Source organism: Pelecanus crispus, chromosome 1, assembly GCF_030463565.1.
Source record: "Pelecanus crispus isolate bPelCri1 chromosome 1, bPelCri1.pri, whole genome shotgun sequence".
Taxonomy (NCBI): domain Eukaryota; kingdom Metazoa; phylum Chordata; class Aves; order Pelecaniformes; family Pelecanidae; genus Pelecanus; species Pelecanus crispus.
The window spans coordinates 2,363,335-2,389,923 of NC_134643.1; positions in this window are offsets into that span (position 1 = coordinate 2,363,335).

A 26,589-nucleotide genomic window follows, 5' to 3' on the forward strand; every position below is an offset into this window, starting at 1 on the left:
CTTCCCAGGGGATCCGTGCAGGTCCACATCCCAACAGCCACCACTGTGCCATAGCACATATCACACAAGCAGACAGACCCTCTGCCTCATGACCTAGCAAAATCTTGACAATTTCAGCCAAATCTGACAGAGGGAAGCAGGTCTCAGATGTTTTTGTACAAGTCTCCCAAAACCAGCCAGCTGGACAGAGGAAAGATATCCCTCTGAAAGATTGCAGGCTGAGCACAACCTTATCTTAGCCAGCAGAGAACCCACAGGGGTGCCTTCTTATGAACGCTCCAGCTGAAGCCAAGGCTTCAGCTACATCGCACCTTTACTAGACATCACTGTACACAGCCCAGCACCCCACGGCTCCTGTTCATGGAGCACTGCCAGGTACATCACAAAATCAGAATAGATATAAGACTGGATATAAGCAAGAAATTTTTTACAATGAGGGTGGTGAAACACTGCAACAGGTTGTCCAGAGATGTTGTAGGTGCCCCATCCCTGGAAACATTCAGGCCTGGTTGGACGGGGCTCTGAACAACCTGATCTCATTGAAGATGTCCCTGCTCATGGCAGGAGAGGGTTGGACTAGATGACCTCCAAAGGTCCCTTCCAACCCAAACCATTCTATGATTTGATGATTCTATGACAAATCCTATGGAGAGAGTTCCCAGCAGCCCCACAAAGAGATCACGCTGAGATGTGTAATTGAAATATAGAGATTGGCCTGAATGGAGAATTAATGGGAACTTCAGGATGTGGAAGCACCAGAGAGACTGGCAGGAGAAGGGTATGGAGATGGTCCAGGTATTGATGGTACCAGCATTAACAGGTCACCAAGATCCCAGCACATCTACATGTAATTTTGCACGGTATTTGGATGGGGAAAAACAAGGCACAGACTGCACTGACTAAAGCAAAGGACGGATTCAAACCATTGCATTTTGGTGGCAAGATGAAAAATAAAAACAAGGGCTCGAGGTTTAATACACCAGCAAAGAGGCAAAGGATGGAGAAAATCCTAACAGCTCACAGAGGTGGAGAGCAAAGGTCATAACCACTGTCAGCTCCAAAAAGGTACCGACAGCTCATCCAAAAGCAGCATGTTGTCACCAACGTAAGAAAAACTCAGGAGACAGGATGAAGATGGTGTCAATTAGAAGGTCTGTCCATTTTGCAAGCAAATATGTTCATAATTTTCTGCTGGGGAAATGCCGGTTCTCTCCTTTGGCTTTGAAATGTTCACACGGAAGAGCCTGGTCGGGGCATTTCTGCTGCTCCTCTCCTGTGATTAGGCACCATTTGCTGCAGGGGAGTTAAAGACACTGTCAAACCTCAAGGAAAATGGTAGATTTGGACTTTGAAAAATCTGGTTAAACACCGGTTGTTCCTTGCTTGACAGAAATAAGCCTCAGGGGATCAAAAGTTTACAGTCTCTTTTTTAATGGAGTTAATAGATTTTTATGGTAATTGATTTCTCTCTAAATCCCTTGCGTGGGACTCTCCAGGAGCAGCCGGAGGGGCTGATCCACAGGGAGGAGATGCTCCCTTTGCAAGCAGAGGTGCAAAATGGTACCGAAAACCAGAGCCCAAACCAAGTCCAAAGGGGCTGGGATTGTCCCCAGACTTTTTGGAAGCCCCTTGGACACCTTCTCTCAGGCTGAACTAGGATTACGTTAACACAGTCCAAACCATTCAGAATTAATTACGTGGATCAGGAGCACTAACTCTGGCTGAACATATTCAGGTCCTTCAGCTGGTGTGAGCTGGGAATGGCCACGTCCACCCATTTCATGCCATTCCCCTCGTGTGGGTATTCACACCCCTTTGGGGCCATTTTCATATAGGATTTTTACCATTTTCTGGAAGATCCCTTTCACTATACAGTGACAGTGAAGTTTTGGCCACATGACTAAGAAAGGAAAAATGGGATTTCCTAAATTCTTAAAAATACCAGTAACTGATATCAAAACAACAAGACAGTACATCCAAACCAGGCTCCAGCCAGCAGTCCTGTAGTCAGAAGAGATTTTGGTAGCTCCTAGGTGGTGCATGAATGTGTTTTGTCTTTCCTGCCCACCCGCCGATGCTTTGGGGTCTATACCCCCATCACTGAGTCAGTTGATTCAGCCCAGCACTTGTAAGCAACTTTGCAACACCGTGAAAGCAAGCTACCGTCTCATGCAACTCTTATATGAACAGATAACTGAAAAATCAGTGGGCCTTTGGTTCATCTATCTCAACATGATGCTTACCCAGCTAATTCCCATCTCTGGTTTCTCCTCCACACCATGCAACTCTCCTGCTCCAAGGTCTTGGGTGCCAGATGCCTCATGTGCATTGACCCCAGCACTGGGCTCTCCAAGGAGTCAGGGCAGGGTGCATTGCTGGGTGGCACTGGTTCCAGAGATCCCTAACATCAGACCATCTAGTAGAAGGGGCTGCCAAGAAGTGATCTAATTTTTGTTTGCTCCCAAAAGCAACCTGCAAGCCCTGCAGATAGGTGTTCCCTACCCAAGGCACCTCTGTCCCCTGGGACCACTCGCAACCCTGCCCAGGACATGCCGCATGGACCTCTCAGGAGAGGAAAGAGCAGCAAGCTTGAGCTCAGAGCCATGAAGTCCCTTGCTGGCACATGACGGTGCTAGCACCATGGAGCACAGTACTGCAGCTGGACTCTCACTCAGGTTGCTGAGAGGAGGGACCAGGACAGATGGATCCTCCAGAAACCCCCATCCAGTCTCAAAGCTGCCACATGGCTTTCCAGACCCTATGTAGATAACACTTTGGGTAATTTAAGCTCCATCTCCAGGATATCTTTGTATCTACACCTTCACTAGCCCTAGGAATGACACAGTGATGCAGGTTGGATTCAAGAACCTACTTCACTTCAGCTAAGAGAGGGACACAGGCATCCTCAGTGCACTAAGGAGAGCATTTTGCATAGCCTCCACGGTTTCCCTCCCCGTGTCCCCTATTGCCATAACATCTGGGCAACGCACAGCCCAGTTCTGCCCATTACTAGCTTGCCCAGGGCTAGTAGGTTGGGCAGAAGAGGGGAAGGAAGCTGAGCTCCCCAAATCATAGAATCATAGAATCATAGAATGCTTTGGGTTGGAAGGGAACTTTAGAGATCATCTAGCCCACCCCCTTGCAGTGAGCAGGGACAGCTTTAACCAGATCAGGTTGGTCAGAGCCTCGTCCAACCTGACCTGGAATGGTTCTAGGGATGGGGCCGCTACTACCTCTCTGGGCAACCCGTTCCAGTGCTTCACCATCCTCACTGTAAAAAATTTCTTCTTTATATACACTCTAAATCTATTTTTCTTTAGTTTAAATCCATTGCTCCTTGTCTTGTCACAACAGGCCTTGCTAAAAAGATTCTCCCCATCCTTTCTGTAGGCCCCCTTTGAGCACTGAAAGGCCACAATAAGGTCTCCTCGCAGCCTTCTCTTCTCCAGGCTGAACAACCCCAACCCCCCCAGCCTGGCCTCATAGCAGAGGTGCTCCAGCCCTTGGATCATTTTTGTGGCCTCCTCTGGACCCGCTCCAACAGGTTCATGCCCTTCTAGTGCTGAGGGCCCCAGAGCTGGACGCTGTACTCCAGATGAGGTCTTACCAGAGCAGAGCAGAGGGGCAGAATCCCCTCCCTCGACCTGCTGGCCACGCTTCTTTTGATGCAGCCCAGGATACGGTTGGCTTTCTGGGCTGCGAGCGCACATTGCCGGCTCATGCCCAGCTGTTCATCCACCAGTACCCCCAAGTCCTTCTCCACAGGGCTGCTCTCAATCCCTTCATCCCCCAACCTGTGCTGATACCGGGGGTTGCCCCGTCCCAGGTGCAGGACCTTGCACTTGGCCTTGTTGAACCTCATGAGGTTCACAGAGGCCCACCTCTCCAGCTTGTCCAGGTCCCTTTGGATGTCATCTCGTCCTCCTGGTGTGTCAACCGCACCACTCAGCTTGGTGTCGTCTACATGCTGGGTCTCTGCCATTCAGCCATCATGCAGATTTGGTGGAGAAAGTGCCAATGGTCCCTGCATGGCAAAGATGACCACAAAAAAGAGAGGTAGTGGAGGCCCCATCCCTAGAAACATTCAAACACCCCTAGGCTTTTGGTTGCAGTTCTCTCCATGAGGGGCTAAATGTGATTTTGCCCACATGACAACCATCCCCTGATGTCCCAGGTGGCTGCATTTGGCTGTGTGTACTTTTTAGACCAAAGCTTGAATTCTGATCCAGCACCATCCTGGGTCAAAGTGTGCCCAAAATGAACATCCCAGAAAGAAGCCAGAAGAGCCAGGAAGAAGCTAGATGAGCATGGGTTAGGGTGTCCCTCATGCAGGCGCCCACACAGCAGAAGCTGTTGGCAGTGGTGCAGTGACAGTGTTGGAGACAAGGGGTGACAGCTCTGGTGGCCAACAGACCTGCTTGGAGGCCCAGCAAACACCACATCCTCGGGGCTGCAGCTCCCCCCTGCTTCTGAAGATGCATTGATTCACCTTGTTCTCCTGAAGGACCTCCCTCTCAGCTCTAGGCAATTCCGCCATGAAATGGAAGGATTTTAAATCAAGGAAACCTTTTCCAAGAAGCATTTTTACCCGCACGCTGCAGCATGGAGCCTGTTTAAACAGCAGCGTCAGCAATCATGAGAAACTGCTGCTCCTTGCAGAATGGGTAAATGGCTCCCCTCCCTCTCTCGGAGCAAGAGCTTTGAGAAAGTGTTTTGTTGGGTCTTTTTTTTTTTTTTTTTAATAAATACCATTGATTTCCTGATTTAAAGGGGTTGCACTGTGTAGTAATGTTTAACAGAAATGATGGGGAGAGAAGGGGGGTAAATCTTGTGAGGCTGCTCAATAAAAGAAGATGAAGTGAGAGCTGGAGGAAGCCTATTTTCTGCTTCGGCACCCAGCTGGACGTGCCTGGTTTGTTCAAAGGCAGTGACCCACAAGAGCTGCTGGCCTCCCAGTCCCACCAACTCGAGGTTTAGACCCCAGAGCTGTTGTTTCCCCAGGAAGCATGGTAGGGAGACGGGGGCCATGTATAAAAGCAGCTGGATTAACATCTCAATAGGTCTGAGAGCATGGCAAGGTTTGGCTGCCACTCTCCTCCTGGGTGGGACATGTGGCATGGGGAGGTTTCTGCCCCACCCTTTCCTCATCCATCAGGCTCCAGCACAGCTCCAATATCCTCCTCCACAATTCCTGCATTTGTTCACATTGGGGTCATACAACATGGAGCAAAGCACAGGTTAGGATTTGCTCAGATCTGATGGAAACAACCAGTTAAGGGCAAAACTTAATGGAGGAGAGACCTCCTTGGGTTTTTGGCCATTCCCCACTGGGGAGAGGGCAGCAAGGCCAATGAAAAGGTGACAAGTAGCTGGACATAACTGGTAGGTGACACCTCTTCCCTTGGTATGGGACAACTTGCAGAGTCATGTCCAACCGGGACTTGTTTTGCCATCTTCCGCATCCTGCAGAAACTATCCAAGCAGCATCTGGGAGCGCTGGATGGAGCATTTCAGCTTAGAAGCACCAAGGAGAAAAGCAGAAAAATACCTTATGAGTCCTGGAAACAAAAGCCAGACCCTCCTCTCCTTTCCTCCACACCACGGTGACTCCCCACACATCAGGTTTTCACATTAACAATAGTAAAAATACCTTCTTAGCTAAACTTAGAAACGTTTCCAAGCAGAAGGTTACAGTCAGATTGCGGTTGTGAAGGTCATCTCCAGCCAGTCTCTTTCTTCTTCTCCAAGAGACCCAGTTTGGGGGGGATTGATGTTTTTGCTTGCGTAGCTGTTACAAACAGCAAAGGTGGGTTTGCTGCCCACCCCTAATCTCTCCTTCTTGCAAGAAATGCCAAGAGCGCAGTGAAGGTTTGGGGTGGATAACTTTGAAGGAGAGTTTTGCTGGAGATCACTGCTTGTCGGAGCTCTACATGGAACAAATGGCTCTGCTTCAACCCCAGCGGCCTCCCCACTGGGCTTCTGATCCTAATACAGCCTTTCATAGCATCACCTGGGCATGCACCAGCTGAGAAGCATCACTATGTGAATCCTACTTAAAAAATGAATAATACACTTGAAAGTGAAAAAGCTAAAAGAAAGACAAGTAATAATGGTCAAACAGTCACTTGGCACATTCCCAGAAACAGGGAACACCTCAAAAACAACTTCAACTTCTTTCTGCCACCTCCATTCAGTTTAATGCTCAGCTCTGAAACAAGCCACCCGGTTTCTGCCTGCAAGGCGAGGGGGGATCCCTCACCACATGTGGCACAGAGACATGAGCTGCCCACTGAATAGGTCTCTTGGTTTTAAGGATATTTGCAGTTTCTTCACCCTACTGCCATCTGGGCATTCATGAGATAGTGCTTGTTAATCTGTCTTCCCATAACGAAAGTGAAAGGTCTGCCCCGCAGGATTATGTATCGACGGAGTCAAAGGCAATATTTCCAGGTGGGCAGGCGGATGCTACAGACAAGGAGATCAATAGATGGAGCCAGGGGGAGTGGTGGAAAAAAAGGGTTAGGAAGTCGATTGATCAACGGATTGACTGCTTGGCTGGCAGCCATGTCTGCATTTCTCAGGTTACTCACACTCAGGCTGGATGTTTTCCAGGAGGTTATTCACATTGCAAAGTGCTCCTTAGCATGACTGAGGGGACTGGGAGCTGGGACAAAGAAAACAAAGATCCCAGCCTGAGGTCTCACATCCCCTGGGAGCCTCTTGGTTTTGTGGCAGGATAAATTCTCCAAGCTGATCCTCATTGCTGGTGGGCTGATGCCATTTCACTGCCCCCAGCTGATTTGCTTCACTCTTGGAGGAACAAGGACCATGGCTGAGCACGGCAGGCGTGAGCAAGGGAAGAAGGGCTTCTGCATGGAACTTGCATGCCCCCATCTCCTGCTCAGAACCCCCTGCAGGCAGCCTGACCCTGTCAATCTGCTCCTCCAACCCCATGCAACCCCACAGAGACCCCCCCCAGGACCTATAGCCTAAGTCTATGCCCCCTGCCCTGGTCAGAAGTCAACTTCAGTGGCGTACAAGCCCACCATAAAAGATGACTCCTAGGGGCTATGCCTGTACAAAGTTTCCTATGATGAGGATGGGCCATAAATCTCCCCTGTAGTTTCTTGACATGATCGTGATGCAAATACCAGCTGCCCTCTTGTGTTGACAGTCCCCGCTGAAAGGGATGGAGCCACCATAAATCTGAGCTTCAGTTTCTATTGAGCAAGTGAAACCATCCCAATGCACCTTCCCATATTTCCCTGGCATTTTCATGCTGCTGAAATGGTGCAACTAGATAGGCATCTTGATTTGGACTATTTTTGTCTCCCAGGTCTCATGTGCAGCACTGGCTGAGTTGCTGGGGCATTCAAGCAAGTGTGTTGTGACAGACAGACATCTCCCTAAACAGACAGCACTGGCATAACTTGCCATTTTACTATATGCCATTTTTTTTTTTTGCCTCTCTACGAACTTGCCTCTGGTGCAATCACATTTTATACCCGCCATAAACTGGTGTTAATGGTTAAGGAAGAGAGATGATGTCCTGAGGGGTATGCTGATAGGCAAGTTGTACAAACAGGAGGGATCAGGCCATGGCAGCAGTGGAACCTTCCCAGGAAGCACTTATCCATGGCACAAGGTCACAACTTGGCCCCTGCCCTAGGATGTCTTGGTGACTCTGGCCCACTTGCACCACACACTCCTCTGGGGCACAGCAGGATGCTCCCACCGAAGCTCCTGTGCATGCAGCTAAACCCATTTTGGATGTTTCTCTCTGTTCTTCACACTCTCCCAGAAGTTGCTGCTGCATCTGTGCTCCCTCAAGATACAAGGGAAAGAGGATTTATGGACAGCGAGTTGGAGAGGCTGAGCCAGAGGCACCTACTCCACAGCCAGGGCAAGAGCATCTTCCCCCAGGCAGGGGCAAGAGCACCCAGTCCCCAAGCTGGAGTCCTCAGCAGCCAACCAACAGGTTCAAATCTGTGGGAGGATTTGAACCCAAATCTCTCACTTTTTACATGAATTTCTTTATTGCCTTCCTTCCACTCAAAGGTGAGGCCCAAGATGAACATATCACCCACCTTTCACCACCACCTGCACTACCTCCAGGGCACTGCAGCAAGCTTGAAACATCACTCATCCCAGCAAACAGTCACACTCTGCAGCTACACTCATCCATCCTTCCCTCGCTCGCCTGACGGGCTTTCCCATTTACACAGACCTGCGCTGCCTGTTTGAGCAGCCCTGGTCCCTGCCAGCTATGAAATGGTCTTCCCAGGGGAAGCCCTTTTCCAAAGCACAGACCTGAAATGTGTCCCCAAATTCTATCTTTGCTCTGGCTCCTTCTGGCAGTGGTTGCAGGTCTGCTCCCCACCGTGGCTGCAAAGGCTTGGGTGGCGACAGGGTGACCTTTCCTATAGGCAAGGGGACATCATGCCTGCATCATTGCCTGGGGCAGGGGTCCATGTGGCCAGCGAGGGAGTTGGAGATGTCCTGCTGCACTTCTCCTCTTTCCCTTGTCCACTATCTGGAATGAGCAGGGTCAGAGGAACAAATTTGGCAGTGAGGCACTATTTGGGACAGGAAGATCTGAGAACAGCTGAAACATGAGACAAGCTGTGCTTGGGAAAGCTAGGCGGAAAAGGCAGACGAGCTTTCATGCACATAAACCCTCTTTCAGTTGTGAGCTCCAGTGCACCAATATTTAAGACCAGGGAGAGCTGACAGAGCTGCTCCAGTGAGAAACCCCTGAGCAACTGCTGTTCAAACAGCCTCCAGAGAGGAAACATCACCCTAACAATTCGCAGTCCTGCACTGTATAAACCTCACACCCTCAGCCAGGCTGAGAACAGTGCCAGGACTTGCAGGTGAGGACATTGTCCCCATATTCATGTGCCAACCCTTCAAACACAACCTCAAGCACCTCCTGGCCCAAGACATCTCCCCATGCACAACCTGACCTGATGTTGCTTGGGGCACTGGAGAAGAAGGGGTCACATTGCGGAAGCACTGGGGAGTCCAAACAGCATCATCCGTCCCCCTTCTGCTCCTCCTGATGCAGGCAATAATGCGATGCATGGAGCAACTTCTGCAGACTACATCCTACAAACCAATGTCTTTGTCAGAGCCACAAAGACCTTTCAGACACCCCATGAATCATCTGCCTGGTGGCTAATTTTCTCTCTCCCCGGAAGAAAGGCACTTTCTTGTAATTCTTGATTGTAAGCAGAAATTACATTATTTTGGGCCTACGATGGATAGCAGCCAAACAAAATTGCTAATCACCGCTGTTCCCTGCGAGACATCATTTCAGCATCTACAGGAGGAGGAGGGAATGGGTGGACTGATGCTGAAGGATCTCAGTCACCGTAACCACTGGTGCTACTGAGGCAGGAAAACCTGGGTTGTGTGACTTGTTGCTGGGTCGGGAAAGGAGCAGACCCACAACTCAGAGCTGCATGCACATGGTTTGCACCTGAGCTGTCACTGCACTCATTGCAATGCTACAACCATTGCAGACCCAGTCTGGCCCAGCTGTAGGAAAGCAGAATCCCACCCTGAAGTATGTAACTTCTCCTCTTGAAATCATCTGACTTCCCCAGCCAGGAATGGCTCCAGACCAACCCTTTCTGCTGCTTCTCCCATAACCCGCTGAAATATTCATTTTGTCTGGAGTTATAACCAGTCCCAGGGTGGTCGGCTCTGTTGTTGTTACAGCTTTGATCCAGGACTTGCTTTCAGCACTTGCTATTTTACCAGCATCCACCTCGCACAATCCAACTGAACAAGATTAGCTCCTTATTCCACTGGTGGGAAGTTTACTGGGGCCAGATTCTGCCCATTGCAATGCTCGGACCTCCTGGGTGCATCACAAGAGAGGCAACAGGAACTCGCTTCCTCCTGGAAAGCCTTAAAAAAACCCCAAAACAACCCACCATGTGCTGCACATGACAGCACTTCTTCACAACCTCTCCCTGCCTCTGAGACCATCTGATGCCCCTGAGCCACCTCCCAGCATGGGATGTGCAAAGTCACCCCAAAATTCAGACTTCAGACAGGTTTTGGGCATCTCTGGCACTTCTGAGACAGTGGCAAGTGGTTTGCTTGTGCAATGCACCAGGAAGCCAGGAGGCAATTTGCAGCCCTGGGGGATGCCACTTCCTCGTCCTCCCCATTGCCCATGGCCCACTCTCACGCTTTTTGCACCGCGGTTCATTTAACTGCAACCCGAGAATAGGGAGAGTGAAAAAAACACAACAGAGCATACAAAACCCGATGCCTAGGCAGACGGACAGATGGCCAGCTAGCTACAGGCAGCCGGTTCTGCTTACCTGGGCAAAGCTGCCACACGTTGGCTTCTCCCCGCGGGCGAGAGGGTCCCACGGCCCCAGAAACGGGCGTTCGCGTCGGCTGGGCTGCAGTGAAACTCTCCGCACACGCTTGGAAGAAGAAGTTATGAGGCAGGAGGAGGGGCCGCTCCGGGCATCCCCCCCCTCCACCTCCAACTCCTTCTCTGCGGGCCGGCAGCTGGGACCGGGGCGGCGGAGGGGAGGCTGGGACAGGGGATGCCACCCCGTATGCTTTTGGCAGGAATGCAGGAGAGAAGAGGGGGGAGAAAGGGAGGGGAGGAAAAAGAAAATCTTTACCTTGTGGGCACAAAATAATAATAAAATAACTGGGATGTTTGCAAAGAAAGGGGCCAGCTTGGGGAAAGGGTTGGGAGGGGGAGACAAAATCTCTGTTTCCAGGGGGCCAAAGGGTCTAGGCTGGTTATCAGCCCCTGGACAGGATGGGAAACACCAGAAGCTGGGTGCAAAACTAATTTATGGTTCAAATACAGGGGTCTGACACTGCTGTGTGGGCGCTGGAGTGGTATGGAGGGGCATGAGTCAAGACATCTCAAATGAAATCATGATTGCTCTTTATTTGTGTCATCTCACAACACCACAGAGCTTTCTAAGAGATGGTCTCCTAGATGGAGGACGTTAGCATTGATATTAACAGGCATCAAGAAACTGAGGCACAGGCCGGTGAAGGGGATGCAGGTATCTTTGGTGTCCAATTCCCAGGTTCGAACATCTGGGAAATGATCCCAAAAGGGACTCAAGTGCCACACTTGCCTCCTTGGTGCAGGGACAGTAGGGTGACCACGAAGCTCTGGGTGAGATGGGCAGAATCCCTTCGTGGGGCTGGGAATGGGTGAGACACTGCAGGATGAGGCCCCCTGCTACTGGGAGGGAGATCAGCTCCAAAGAGTGTCACAGGAGCACATCTGACATCCCACCCTCACAGGGGCACAGGGACCCCCTGCTCCAACCACCTCCTGCAGCCCAGCAGTGGGGTGAAAAACCCCTCCAGCCACCCCTAGAGCTTACACCACACAGAGGATATTTCAGATCAGAAAAAAATCAGAGGAAGAACCAGGGACCCCACATCCCAAACAACAAGCAGTTTTGCTGCTCAAACTAGGGGGTCACCTGGGCCTCCTGCCCACACCGCTGGTTATTTTGCAGTGCCGGGGGTCCTAGGAATTCCAGACCTGACGAACAGCAGGTCTCACCATGGTGGGTCCTAACCATTCCTGCAGCTAGTGATACTCTGGCCAAGAGATAAACAGGCCAAAAAGGTCAAAGACAGAAAGGAAGAGTGAAAGACAGGAGGCCCCAGGGTGAACAGGAGCACACTGGCTTGAGATGCAAAGTGCAAGTGAATCCCAGCCCCATCCTGACCCTGGAGGTCCAGGTGAAGCCAAAAGGGATGGGGGAGCGAATAGGATGTACGAAGTGTCCTCAGGGCTCCACATTTTATTACTGCTTATGGGACCATCACAGCCCCATTAATAAATAAGAGTAGTCTCAAATGGCTGCTAAAAAATATTCAAATTATTAACCAGCCCCTGCTTCCAGGTGTTTAGGCACAGACTTAAAAGTAAGGATAGGTGCGGTGCAGCTCTTCCCATCCCTCCGCACAGCTTGAGCCTGCAGGGAGAACACTTAGGCTGATGTTTCCCCCCACCAGCAAAACATCTCAGGAATTAACTGCTTCGTGTCCATATACACTCAGAATTTTTTCCCCCCACGCAGATCATTCCTGCCTGAAAACATCACCCAAAGCCCTCCAGGATTAAGCTGCAGTTTTAAGCAGTAGGATTGCCTGCAGATCGCAGACTTCACAGGAGCACTCCATAAGGCTCAGGCTTAACAATTGAATCTAATTGAACCATATAAAACTCCTAACTCCTTGAATGCCTCGTTATTGGGCTGAATAGGCTTAATTGCAATTGTATCTGCATTCAGCAATTAAATCTATTCACAACCCCAGAGCCGGGCAATCAGATGTTTGTGCCACAGAGCTCAAATGCATTTCCAGCTCGAGCAGGGCTCCGATTGCCATTTGGAGGTGCCCAAAGTGATGGCAGGCCACCAAGTTGTGGTTTTAATCCGGGTCCATCGGGGTTTCTCCTGGGCATATTTGGCTTCTTGTTGTTCAGTAGAAATGCAGGAGCAACCCCAAGGGTTCTCTTGCCCCTCATTGTCTCCAGGATCACTAACGATAAGGCAGTTTGCAGCATGATGGAGGTCAACCTGCAACAAGAGTCATGGTGCTGATGAGGCTGGCTGTCCTATGTGTCCAGACCTCATGGTCGGCTTCTCAGTCGTCTAGTGAAGAGTGAACACTCAGTGCAATGTTGTATTGCACCATTCACAGCAGATTCCTTTTCAACATGCAGAGTGTTGAGCTTTCCCTCAGTTACGGGATTTTTCTCCTCAAACCCAGGCAATTTATTCTCTCAGAATCATGCAAGTATGAAGTTTCTTAAACAGACATATCCCCACACCACTGCACCAACTTGATCAGATAGACCTTGTTCCTTCAAGCAGCCAGAGAACTCCCAGCCTAACTAACCCATGAGGCTATGACAGCAGGGATCAAGGGGGGGTGACAATTAAGTGTCATATGTAAACTCATATTTGATTATGACACCTCAAAAGAGACCCAGTTAAGTGCTTTGGATATACAAGTCTGCACTCAACACAGGAGCAGAGCCATAAAACTCACATGCCTTAACCCTGGCTTTAATCAGTGTGTTTGGTGTTCAAGCATGGCAAGGCTAAGGAAGGAGAGCAGCCCTGCAGAGAAGGACTTGGGGGTACTGGTGGATGAAAAGCTGGACATGAGCTGGCAATCTGTGCTCACAGCTCAGAAAGCCAACCGTATCCTGGGCCGCATCAAAAGAAGTTTGGCCAGCAGCTCGAGGGAGGTAATTCTGCTGCTCTGCTCTGCTCTGGGTAGACCTCACCAGGAGTACTACGTCCAGCTCTGGGGTCCTCAGCACTAGAAGGGCATGGACCTGCTGGAGCAGGTCCAGAGGAGGCCACAAAAATGACCCGAGGACTGGAGCACCTCTGCTATGAGGCCAGGCTGAGAGAGTTGGGGTTGTTCAGCCCGGAGAAGAGGAGGCTGCAGGGAGACCTTATCGGGGCCTTTCAGTACTTAAAGGGGGCCTATAGGAAAGGTGGGGACAGACTTTTTAGCAAGGCCTGTTGTGACAGGACAAGGGGTAATGGTTTTAAACTAAGAGGGTAGATTCAGACTAGATATAAGAAAGAAATTTTTTACAATGAGGGTGGTAAAACACTGGCACAGGTTGCCCAGAGACGTGGTAGATGCCCCATCCCTGGAAACATTCCAGGTCAGGTTGGACGGGGCTCTGAGCAGCCTGATCTGGCTGAAGATGTCCCTGCTCATGGCAGGGGGTTTGGACTAGATGACCTTTAGAGGTCCCTTCCAACCCAAACCATTCCGTGATTCTATGATAAACCTGTAACACCTCTATGTATAGATGCTAGCTGAGGTGGCAGAGCTGCACTGCTGAGTTAATAACCCCAACACAGCACTGCACCAGGACAGCTGAAATTTCCCATTCTCAAGCCTAATTTTTTTGGCACTAGCTCAGGGATCTCTGCAGGCGCCTGCATCACATCCACATTCAGGTCCTCCATCCTAATCCACAAAGATGACCAACCTGAGCAATGAGACGAAACCAAAGGTGGCCAGCATAGAATCATAGAATGCTTTGGGTTGGAAGGGACCTTGAGAGATCATCCAGCCCAACCCCCCTGCGGTAAGCAGGGATTGAACCTGTGAACTTGGCATTATTAGCACCATGCTTTAACCAACTGAGCTAACCCGGCTGGTCAATCTCCAGCTCAGTGTTGGGGCTGTTGAGATGAGACCCATTTAGGCCATAACCTGTTTGTGTGATGGGCCACCTTTCCCCAAGGATCCAGTCTCAGGCCACATGGTAGTTTCATGTTACGTTGTTGAGCAGCAGATGGGTGTGATGTGAACACCTGGAGCTGAACGGTGCTGTATGTTGTTACGAAACCCTAGAGCCAAACAGCCTCCATCAAAAGGATAGGGCAGGGGTGAAGAATGAAATTGGTTCTTTAATTGTCAAAAAAAAAGGTGGGGGCGGGGAATATCAAACCCAAGCCAAATGCAAATCATAAAAATAAACTACGTTGAAGCATATTTGGTAGATTTCCAAGAGAGTCTTCTCAGCTACTCAAGCAATCAGCAATATTTTAAAGCAATCAAGTGAGAGTAAGGGAAGGCAAACAAAGGGGATCATTCATGTGCAATCGTCACTTGCCTTAATGCCAACCTTCCTGGAGAGGAAAGACTTTCCATTTTCTAAAGTTCAGGCTTAATATTTAGCAAAATGTCTTGGCACCCACACATAATTCATCAGATAAAAGCTGGGAAAGGTTCAGCAGTATTTTCTGATCCCCAACCACCTCTGCCTTGAAAAACCTATAGAAAGGAAACCAGCCCTTGTTTCTCATGCCCTTGTCCTTTGTTAGCCTGAGGCCTAGAAAGTAGCGACAGGGCCAGTGCAGACACAGCAGTGCCCTCATGGTGCTGAGAGCCTGGACATGGTCCCTGGAGGCAAACAAGAGCTTGAATAAAGATGTTATGTGAGGTCTCATTCAGACCAGTTGTGCCTTGAGGACTTACAGTGCCCAGGATGTTTCTTATCACTCCCACTTCAAGATAAATGCTCTCATTTGATAAACCCAGCCCCAAAATCACCGGAGTAGCTTTTTCTCTTGACCAAAATTAGCTTCCCAGTTGTTTTCCTTGCTGAGCTTTCCCACTTTGCCACCACCCCTTGCAGATCTCCCCTCCATTCCTCCATTCCTGTTTAACTGCCACTTTGCTCTCCTTGCATGACGGTCCTTAACATCTTCATTTCTTTGGCCTCTCCCTCCCCTTCTCTAACTGCCTTTCCCCAGGTTCCTAGGACACCTCAAAATCTCCATCCAACCGCATGGTTCTCCAGAAAGGCCCATCATATTTTAACCTGATCCCATGTCCATTGAACTCAGCAGAGATAGCTCCCCAGGACAAGGACACTGATGGCATGTCATAGCTCCAAATGAGGAGAAAAACATCTGCAAACATTGAGACTCATCTCCACTGACTTCACCTGTTTGAGAATCAGGCATGCTGAGCTTGATTCAAATGAAAGCACAGTGGCATCTAATGACACCTGAGATGCCTTCAGCTATCTGGGACATTGACTTGGTCACTTCTTTCATGGTTCTTTGTACCTCTGCACAGCCAGACTTTTTAAGAAGCATCTGGACAGAAATAAACCTTTTTCTTATTTCATCCTCAACTCCTCTCTCCAGAACGGCCAACAAAAACTAGGCAAAGAAGAGGGACATAGAAATGGAGAAAATCTGACCTTGCAGAGAACATGTCTGCTCCTTTCTGGATGAAGCCTTGTGGGATCACCTCCAAAGCATAAGGTGACCCAGGACTTCTGCAAGAGAGGCACTAAATACCCCACAGACACTCAATACCATCAGCAAAGCTAGCAGGAGGGTTATGGCCCTTTTATAGTGACCATGCCCAGGGTAGCTGCATCTCAGCTCCCATCCTCTTCCACCAGCACTGGGGAGAGCTGTTACCTTGAACAATTTCCAGCTGCTTTCACCAGTCCTCTTTGTCCCCAGCCTCTCAGAGGAGCTAATATAGGAGTAAATTTTAACCCTTTTCAAGCAAAACCAGTCTGGGCAGCAAAAACCTATTATTTCAGCTTAGTAGAAGTGATAGTCTCACTAGCCAGCATAACACAGCCAGCAGAGGCAGATGTCCACAGCTGAGCAGATGTGGGTGGTGAAGATGGGGCACCTCTACAGATCTTTGACAAATGATGATTGTGGTGGCTTTCCTAAGCCCATGTACTTTTGCAAATAACCCCAGTGTTAACGCTGGAGTTTGTACCAAGGCTGAAAAAAGTGTATGGAAAGCCTGGGGAGCTGCCTGACCTCACTGCAACCACACAGTGACCTCATAGTGAGCCCACAGTGACCTCACCAGGAGACGACACTGCATGCACCCTGTCCCACAACGCCCTGCAGATTCTGAGAGCCACAGGCAGGGGCTCAAGGGCAAAAAATATGAGATAGGGGTTAGACTGACTGTCGGTGTGGGGTGAAGGGGTTGCTGGGTGGAGAGGAAGGAAAGCACCAGCTCCTCTCCATGCCCATCTTCTACTGGGTCATGACAGCCATGGATTTTGCAGCCAGTCTGGCGCCTGCTCCACTGGTACACAGCATGGGGATGGAGGGAAAGCGCTAGGAAAACAGCAGAGCCTACCTTTACCTCCCTGCCCTGTCTCAGCTTGGGCAAACCATCTCATTTTGCTGCACCTTGATTTCTCCAGGGGTGGAACAAAGATGATTTAGCCTCCTTTGGACGCACACCAAGGTCTCTTAATGAAAAACACAGGTGTGAAACATGGAGCATTGCTCAGAGAGAACAAAATACACACACATACAGCTGTAAATGGGATTACATGAAGTGGGTCATCCTGACCACTGCAGTTTTAACTGGTTCTCCCTGCAGACACGTTTCACCCTTTCATTTATTTATTACCGTGCTAAGATTTGCTCATTTTGCAAAGAAAAATGCCAGTAGCAACATGAAAGATTGAACCAGTACCCAGGGAGAAAAAAGCAGCCCCCCCTTAAAGCAGCAATGTGGTTTTAGAGGAGAAAGGGATTGTTTCAATTCTTTGGAAAAGTAATTAAAGAACAAGAAGATATGACCAAACCTACTTCCCTGCACAGTTGGCAGCAATGAGCCGCATTTGATCTCCAGCGTGAAACCAAGTGCAGCCACTCACCATGGGATATCAGGGCAAGTGTGCACAGACAGATTAGTTAAAGGAGACAGAGGTTTGGAATGTGACACCGGTACTTATCAAAGCGTGACCCTCATTCTGTGCCCTGTACAGGATATATTGCAAACAACTTTAAATGTTCCCACTCGGTATTATTCATCAACTGGGAAAAAAAAAAAAAAAAAAAAGAAAAAGAAAAATCATGCAAATGATCTCCTTTTGACCATTAGTACCTTTTAGGTTTTCTAAATTTAGGATGACATAAATCTCACAGGAAAAGTGTTTTTTCTTTTTAAAAACCAGAAATAGCTGTTACAGTACTTCACTGGGGATCTTTAAACATGCGTGTCCAGGAAAATAAAGGCAAATCTGTATCACACCATGCAGAACCGGAGGGCAAATCTCCTGGTAGCTCTGAACCAGTGGATATATCACAGTGTAGCATCCAGAAACACTGACTCCAGAAACACTGACTCCAGAAACAGGAGCAGCACATCTGCATCACTAATTGCCAGGTTGGGATATGTTGCTGCCAGTCCCAGACCTAACTGGGGATACTGGTGTAGAGCTGCATTGCAATTCAGAGATACGGTCCCAGTAGGCATGGTGGGCAGGTGGCAAAAATATTGCCAGGGATGAAAAAGTGACCTCATTTTGGTAACTGAGCACAGAAGCAGACTGAGCTCCAAATCTCCAAGCCAACAGTCATGCCCTCTTCTCTCCACCATGCAATGCTTTTTAGACCAAGAGGTCCTGGCCTCAGTCCTGGTGCATGCTCCCAGTGGAGTCCTCCTAGCAAAGATGGCCCCTATGGGAAGCAAAATGCCAAAAAAAAGAAGTTCAAGAAAAATTATGCTCTTGAGACAGCTATGCATCGTGGTTGCAGAAACCATTGATGCTGCCAGACTGTGGCAGTGAGGTCTGGACTCATCCCATTTCAATGAGGAGTCCAGTTCAGGAGCCTAGTTGCTGCCAGGACTGCTGTTCAGTTTGGGCAACTCCATCATGGGAGCAGGACAAATCTGGGCAAAATTCTGCTGTTAAAAAAAATGTAACTCTGGCTGGAGAAAAAATCAGAAAAGTTGAAATATTTAAAGTTTTATCCACGTGATACATTTCCACTTGCCATTTCAAAGCACACTTTTGAGTCCAGGACAGGGAAATCTATCATTTGTAGATGTTCCCATCCTGAAACCAACAGTATACCAGTCCCCAAAAACATCCTCCAGCAGCACAGCAACACCCAGCAGAGAAGCTGTTAATACAGCACTATTTGCAAGTGGTACCTTTGCCCCGTGCTGTTGTACAAAGGTCTTCCTTGCAGAGTTAAGGAACTGAGGCTGATTACTTTCCCACTCAGGTTGGAGATTAAGACCATTTTCCCATCTCTTCTGAAAGCTGTTTTCTCAGGCTGCTTTGCTCTATGAGCTCATTTCAGTCTGGCACGCAGAGCCAGATAGTATTACGCTCCAGGAACGGATATGATTTGCAATTCAGTGCATTAGGGACCACGGTAATTGCAGAGCAGGGTGACCCTTTGCTTACAATTCAGCAGCAATTTTGCCTGTCCTGCTTTTGTAATAGAATGAAGTCACGTGTAGCCGTTTATTTCAGGCCATTTACAGTTAGTCAAAAATGTTGTTCAAAATTTGCCTCTTCCCTTTTTACCATTTACTAAATAAAAGAGGAAATAAACCAAAAAAAAGCCTTCAAAGAACTCAACTGTGGTTAAGCCTGTAAGTACCTATAAGTTAAGCCTAGAAGTACCAGCCAGACAATGAAGTGCAGAGACCCAGCCAAAAACTTCCCCTTGACTCTGCCCACGTTTATGCAAGCACTGCAATATTATCTGCTTTAAATATGCAGAAATGTTATGTATTTTAAGCAAAATAACATCAAATAGATATATGTTGTACAGATGGGGAGATTAAAGGCTTAGCTCCATGAGCAAATTACCGTGGTTTAACAAAACACGATGTACAAGCAGAGAGGAAGCCTTTCAGTAAGAAAATGCTCCTAGGCCAGTGAACATGCAGGGGAAAAAATGTTATTTTTTAGGCAGAGAGGAAGAGGTACAAGCTTATCTGCTTTAAATAGTACTGGCCATGGGCAGTGCAGGATCATGCACACAGGAATACCCACACGGTTATTTAGGCTTGGCTGATGCCCAACAATTTGCTAAGACACAGGGGGTTTAGTGCCTTTGCCTAAAAACAGGCGTTTAGTGCCGTAAGAGGTGCCACCAGGCAGCTGAGATGTGTACATGGCTTGCAGTTATGTCTCAGGAATTAGGGCAGATGTCCGCCCTCCTGCAGAGCCTTTTGGAGGCCCAGAGAGATAATCCAGAATCTGAAAATACAGTAAATATTTACATGTTCAGGCCACTGAAACCATCCCCATATCTGACCCCTGCGGTGCTGGGATTGCTGACAGCTAATCTTCCAGTCTGGCATGTCCTACATGACCGCCACAGGATGCATCACAGGCGTCTGTCACGTTGCTGTGGGCACTATTTCTCTTTAAGTCATTCAAATAAAAAACAAGAAGCCCATACCATTGGCTCTTGAATGTTAATGACCAAGCAGCAGCCACAAGGACTGTCCCCGCAGATGCTGCGACACACGAGAGCTCCGGCAGAAAGCAGCAAGGCAGCAGTGGCCCACTGGTGCCCCCAAACGTGTACGTGTGTGATGCAGGAGCAGTGTCCACAGCCTCTTTACCTAGTGGTATCCCACCCTGTTCCTTGGGAGGATTTCAACTTTTGAGCCATTTCAAAATTTCCACACCTGCAAACCAGAGTTTCCCAAAAGAAATGCATACAGAACCCAGCTTGAAACATTTCAGTTTTTCTTAAAGAAGAACATCATCCAGGAAATTCTCCTATCTGATAAAATACTTCAAACTTGAGTCATTTTTAAGCAAATAAATGAAAATGATCCTTTCAGAAAGCAGCCACACAGCGCACTCTCAATTTTCCCTTTGCAGCATCTAAACTCCTGAGCCTAATGCTCGGAGGTGTTACAGATCCACTTTCATTTCTAAAAAAGCATCATTTTAAAGATAACATCATCATCTCTGGTGGCCTGAGTTACAATTTGGGATGCCTGGGAGCTGGTAAGAGACGGAGTTATAGGGCAGAGAAGGACGGCTCTCACCCAGGGCACTGGATGTGCTGGGGGTCCTGCTAGACTCCATTAGCACAAGTTGCCCAAGGAGTTGGTGGGAGAGGAGACAGACAAGCAGCTCATCTTCTGTATGGGGCCCTGCGAGCTCAGTGCTTGCTCTGATAGGCAATATGGCACAGCCGAAGGACTGGTCAGATGTCACTGAACCGTAAAAATCACAGGTCAGCTTGGGAAAGGAGCCCCAGAGGACCGACTGTCTGACCCCTTCTCCAAGCTGAACAGACCCAAATCTCCAAGCACGTCCTCGTACATCATGCTCTCCAGCCCCCAACCATCTCAGTGGCCTCCACTGGGCTCACTCCAGTATATCAATAACCTTCCTGCACCGGGGAGCCTGAAACTGGACATTGCACTCCAAATGCCATCTCACAAGTGCCAGAGGGAAGGATCAGATCCCTGGCCCTGCTGGCTTCCCTCTTTACTAATGCAGCCCAATATGCAACTAGCCTTATTTGCTTCAAGGACACCCTGCTAAGCACAGCATCCACCCCTACTTGCTCATTTTGTGGGGTGGGGTTTTTTTTAACCTTATAATGTGTATTTCTTGTAAAGGAGGTATGTGCTGGTGTGTTATATCTCAGCCCAGGGCTCCCCATTCACAGAGATCACATTTTAGATCAGCTCCTTCCCCCTCGAGCAGCAGATGCTGCCTGTACTTGACAATCTTTCCATCCATACCTGTCCCACGCCAGCTTAAAATTACAGCTTTGAAACTCAATTTGGAGATGCAGGGAAAAACAGAGGAGCTCCTGGGCTTTTTTATATTTAATGTTGCTCAGCAAGTCCATTTATCTTCCTTGTCAAACCGCACATTTCACCAGCATGCAAACCCTGCCATTCCTACACCCAAAAGGAAAGTATTAAACACCTGATCACTCCAAGACCTCCGAGCTTCCTTGTGTTCTCAGACATATGGATGGAAGCGGTGGGAAGCATTATACATGTCTTCACATATACCCTGGAGAAGGGCTGGAAAGTGACTCACCAAGAAGCCAGTCCCTATGGAATGGGGAGGGCAGCTGTGTTTGCCCTCAAATTCATGCAATGAATCCATACTCAACCCAGCACCCGCAGCCTGGTGCATCCTGATTGCAACCAACAGATGTTAAGGTTTCACCAGCTGAGGGTATGGTCCCCACTGGAAGCATCTGAGCACACCTCCCCCAGCAGCAACTTACACCAGGTTCAACTGCTCATGTCCCACTTTGCTCATCGTCAACACCAAAAAGTCTACCACTCCTCTGCCAAGTTTCATGGTAACCCCTGCCCAGAGCTCTGCTTTTGAGGGAGAGAGGGCTGGAGGCACCAGATGTTTGAAATCACAGCCCACCCCACCTCAGAGCAATGCACCACGTCTTCCGGTCCACAGCAAAGCTGCACAGCAAGGGAGGTGAGTGAAAATGATGGCTGAAAGTAGAAGAATGAAACCCAGCAAAAAATGTAAGGTTCAACATTTTAATATCTCACATCTTCCCCGTGCATTGTTTGGAGCACATGAACCAAATCAACCACTTCCAGCCTGTGCCAGGTCACAGGCTAGCTGAGATGTTTTCAACAGGCAGTGATCAAAACACAGCCTGTACATACTTTCTTCTTGTAACCTTTCTGCTTGGCTCAGCCTATTAAAGCAACTGTAGCGTGGCTCTGGGGGCTGCCAAGGGGTTATGAAATATCTCCTCCCTGGACTTCCAGTTCATCTCTGCTCAAAACTGAAATCCATTGGCACCTATCAGGTATTTGATGCTCCATGCAAGGGGAATCCAGTAGCTAAGATAATCACCTGCACATAGGTGATGGACCAAGGAGGAATGGTCCCCCAATCTGATAGGAGGGCCACTCAAAGGGAAAGAGAGCTCACCCTGCCATTCCCTCTAAATGCTGTCTGGAGCCAGGTGGCTGTGCAGCACCTTGTGAAGAGACAAAAGTGTTATCATGTCAGTAGAGTGTGTGCTGGGTCAAAGCAGACCTTTGTGAAACATCAGTGACTCTGACGGATTGTCACCTCTGGATCCAGGCTAACACCACACAGCACAGATTTTATTCTGTCTAAAACACAGCATTTGGGGGGTTGTGGGTAGGCTTCACACGCAAACTTTCTCTCCTTAGAGCATATCAGGTTCATCAGTTACCCAGCTAAAGAAACTTTCTTCTCAGTGCCAGACCTACGGGGTGCCAGACTTGCCCTACACAGATACAAAGGGCCACACCTTTGGGCACTGATGTTCCCCTGCCTGGTATTCCATGGTACCAACCCAGCAAGCACTGACCACCAAGAATGACCAAAGCAGATCCTTAGAGCCATATATGAAGTATCTGGAAACGGCTTCTGCCTTCAAACTAGTGTCACCACAAGCACACCTTTTGCTGGAAAGGTAAGAAATGACAAGTGTGAAGGGCCACTGGCCTGAATGGGCCTCCAGAGAATTACCTGGAGTGACAATTTGGAGCATCTCTTGGTGCTGCTGAGTTTACTGTTGGGAAGAAGAGGACATTTAACTCTTGTGATGTTAAGCCAGACCTCCAGATTGGCACACAGCTCTCTCTGGAGTACCCACATGCTGCCTGGAAGCCATCAGGATGCTCTACAGCTCCTATCCCAGCATGATCCCCCTCTTCCCACAGGCAATCTTGCATTTCCCTCCCCATCCCAGCCTTGCTGTCTCAACCTCTGCCCTTCTCATGCAGTGTCACCTGGAGCTGAAGGGACCATCCCTTTGCTTTCTGTTAAAGACACCTGCAAAGACATCTTCATGTGTCTCATCCATCCCTTCCTGCTGTAAAGGGCTCCAAGTCTTTCCTCAGTACCACAATCTTTGAAAACAGTCTCAGCATGATTTGCCTGTGGGAACAAAGCAAATATGGTCAGTCTGTCTATACATCTATATCTTTGGGCTTTTGCCACCTTCCCTACAAAATTCCAAGGCAAATTTCACAGTAATCAACAGCCTGCCTGTAAGTGTCTCAGCCCAAACATCTCACCTACAGGAAAAATCAGCATGTAGCTCCCAAAGAAACCAGACAGAAGGGAAAACCCAACAGTGAAGGCAATATCACTTGGGACACCATGGAGGGGAAATACCCCTTATTAAGTTCCAGATGAATTAGGAACTACTTGTTCAGTTAAATCCCACAATGTGGAAAGCACATGTGCCTATGCTGGCTGGAGAAAACGCCTTGAGATTAAAATAAAAAAAATCTTTTAAACAAGAGGTTACTAAATAAATGAAATTAAGCCCAATCAAAAGAAGCAGAGGCCTCCCCCATGCCTACCCCTTGGAAATAATACAGAACACATTTCACTGACTGTAGCTGAATGCTCTGCAGGAGGTACAGGGAAATACCCTGCCGGGATATATTGCCTTGCCATCAGGATACCACAGCAAGATGGGACTGGGAAAGCTGGGCTGGAGTCTCTGTTGTACTGGTCACACATCCCATTTCAATTACTGGCACGATTTGGTAGCCCCGTTCACTCTCACGTCAAGCAATCAGACACACAGCAGATGTTAGAAATTAGAAACACAGCAGTGAAGAGGTGGTAAATCCCAAGACTACACAGGGACAGCTATTCAGGGAGCATAACACGATGTTTCCTCACGTGATGGCAGCATTTTGTGCTTCCTGGTGTTGTGCTCTGTTAGGGACATCTAATCGAAAGCAGTTGGGCTGTTTTCACCAGATGAGGATGTAGTTATGGTATGCACCTACTCTGTTCATCCAGCCTTTAGCAAGGCAAGGAGGACACACTTGGTAGAAGCAGAAGTAAGACCCTTTCTAACTCAGATACAAATGCTTGTCTCAATCTTGCAAGACGCCTCAAGTCTAGAAAGTCACTGTCTTTCAATTCCCAGCAGTCACCATCCACAAAGCTCCATGGGTCTTAAAAATGATAGCAACTGGCAGATCAGAAGAGTAGGGGGTAAAATACGCAGTAGGTCATGGCTTGCCTGGGAAGTACTTTCATGAGTTTATTAAAAACAAAGAAACAACTTCTAAACATCTCCAGCCAGATATGGACCAATTACCAAGATCACCAAATTAGCCCCAAATTTTAGTAAGAGCTCTGACTGTTTGGCCTTTTCCATCAAGATGTCAAAATGAATGGTGGCTGAAGGAAACCCTGTTTCTAACATGAGCAGATGTTGAAATGAATGTAGCATGCCTGGTCACTCAAAAATGGACCTGTCAGCTTAAAATTAACTATCAGCAGTCCAAGCCTGGAAGGCAGCAGGATACACTGCCAAGTTGCCTCACACACAAGCCATGTGTAATTTGATCATATTTTTCATTATTTAGAGCAGACTTTTTAAAAATCCTGTGTCTCAGCTGAATTTTAAGTTCGTTCCAGAAGTTTATGCAATTTTGAGAACAGGCATAGAAGAAATGAGCATCTTTTTCACCTGAAGCGGGGCAGGGAACAGAACCCTCCACCCTTCAGAGGTGTTGCGTCAGGAGTCACAGGGCTAAATACAACCCCACAAATTGGTAATTAGCATGCTTGCAATTAGTATCCTTGGTGTCATGGACAATACCCACTGAACTTTACTCAGTCACAGATTTACCTGGAAAGCCCTGGAGCGGGCTTTACCCCAACCACTACTGATGGCCAGCATGGCAAACACATCATGTGACACAGTCACGCCACTGTCCAGCTGTCCTGTCCCCGCTCCCTCTGGGCTTTTACTGACCACAGGCTTATGTCACTGCAAGAAGCATCAAGTCCCTTCCACTAAAGCTGGCTAGGGTGGGTTAGGCTGGGCTAAACCACCCAGGAATCGTCAGTACGGCATCCTGCTTGGAGACATCTAGCTTGGTGGCAATGACAAGAAAGCGGGATAAAACACTACACTTTTGGGCTATGGAGCATCATTTCCAGACCATTAGGAGTTTTGGTGCTAACATCCTTTGCAGGCTAAGAGCTAACGAAGGATTTGCTTTCCATAGTGTAACAAAGGCAGATTTCATGTCTTCAGCAGGAAGCTCCTTGCTCTTGTAGTGGGAGTGTTCAAGAGCTGCGGGGCAGCGGTTTCCACATGGGGTTGTGAGACTGGAAGCACAAATGGATGTGGGATTGCAAACCTAGAAGTGGGATCACAGAGGGAAAAGGGTGGGCAGCAGGAACGTACAAGGGCCTTGCAGGAGTAAGCGAGTGTACAGGGCAGTGCTGTGCATTTGAAGTCCCTGTATTCTAGAAAGCAAGCAAAGGCCTACCTAAAAATCATCACCATCATTTTTTTCTCCGATAAGAGTACCTAGAATTTACAAGGCAAGAAAAGAAAAAGCTTTTAGTGCGTCCCAAGAGCAACTCCAATACTCACACCTCTGCAAAGTGAGTGAAGAGGAGCCTTCAGTGCTCAGCCTGCCGAGGTGTAACTAGTGAAAGGATTCCCGAATGGTTGGACAACCAGGTTGACTAGCTCTGCTCAGTGCTATTCATGTTTTCCAGGAGCAAAAGAGAGCCCCAAAGCACAGCAGATTCCTGTTATAGCTGCATTACTGGAGATGTCTCTCAGAAGGAGCAAATCCTCACCTTTCACCTGGGCTGGCATTTCTATTTCACACTTGCACATACACACCTGCAACCCGATGATCCTGTGGAAGCACTTAAAGGTAACAGTAAACTCAAAGTGATGGATCCACAGATAATTTACCTTGGCAAGGAGGGCTACAAGTCAGCTATCAAGTGGACTGACAGACGCTGCACTCCCATACGCAGGAGTGAATAGCTTCCCAGGATACTGGCATGTCTACAGCATCAAGAAAATAAATTATTAGGAGCAAAGGTAGCAGTGCCTTAACATAGAGACTGATGAGGACATGTTCTAAAAGGACCCCAAAGCCCTTCAGCCAAACTAATATTCCCTCCAACCTGCATGTGGTCAAATGCCACTTTATTCTGGATCATATTGTCAGAATTAAAAGAAGTTGTTGAGAGGAGAAAGAATAAATGGCTTCTTGCCTTCTTGTTTATATTTCTTGAACAGAGAAAGGGTGTCCTCTGTTATCAACCCTTCCTGGGGTCACTGCATAGCTCTTGGTGTCGCTCTACCATGTGAAGAAGAGGTTGTGGCTGTGCTACAGGGAATTAAATGGACAGTAGAGGTGAAAAGAGAGATAAAAGCCATTTATGTCATGAAACAACATCTTGCTGAGACTGCTACTTTGGAAGAGAAAGAAATGGGGATAGAATAAAACTGAGTG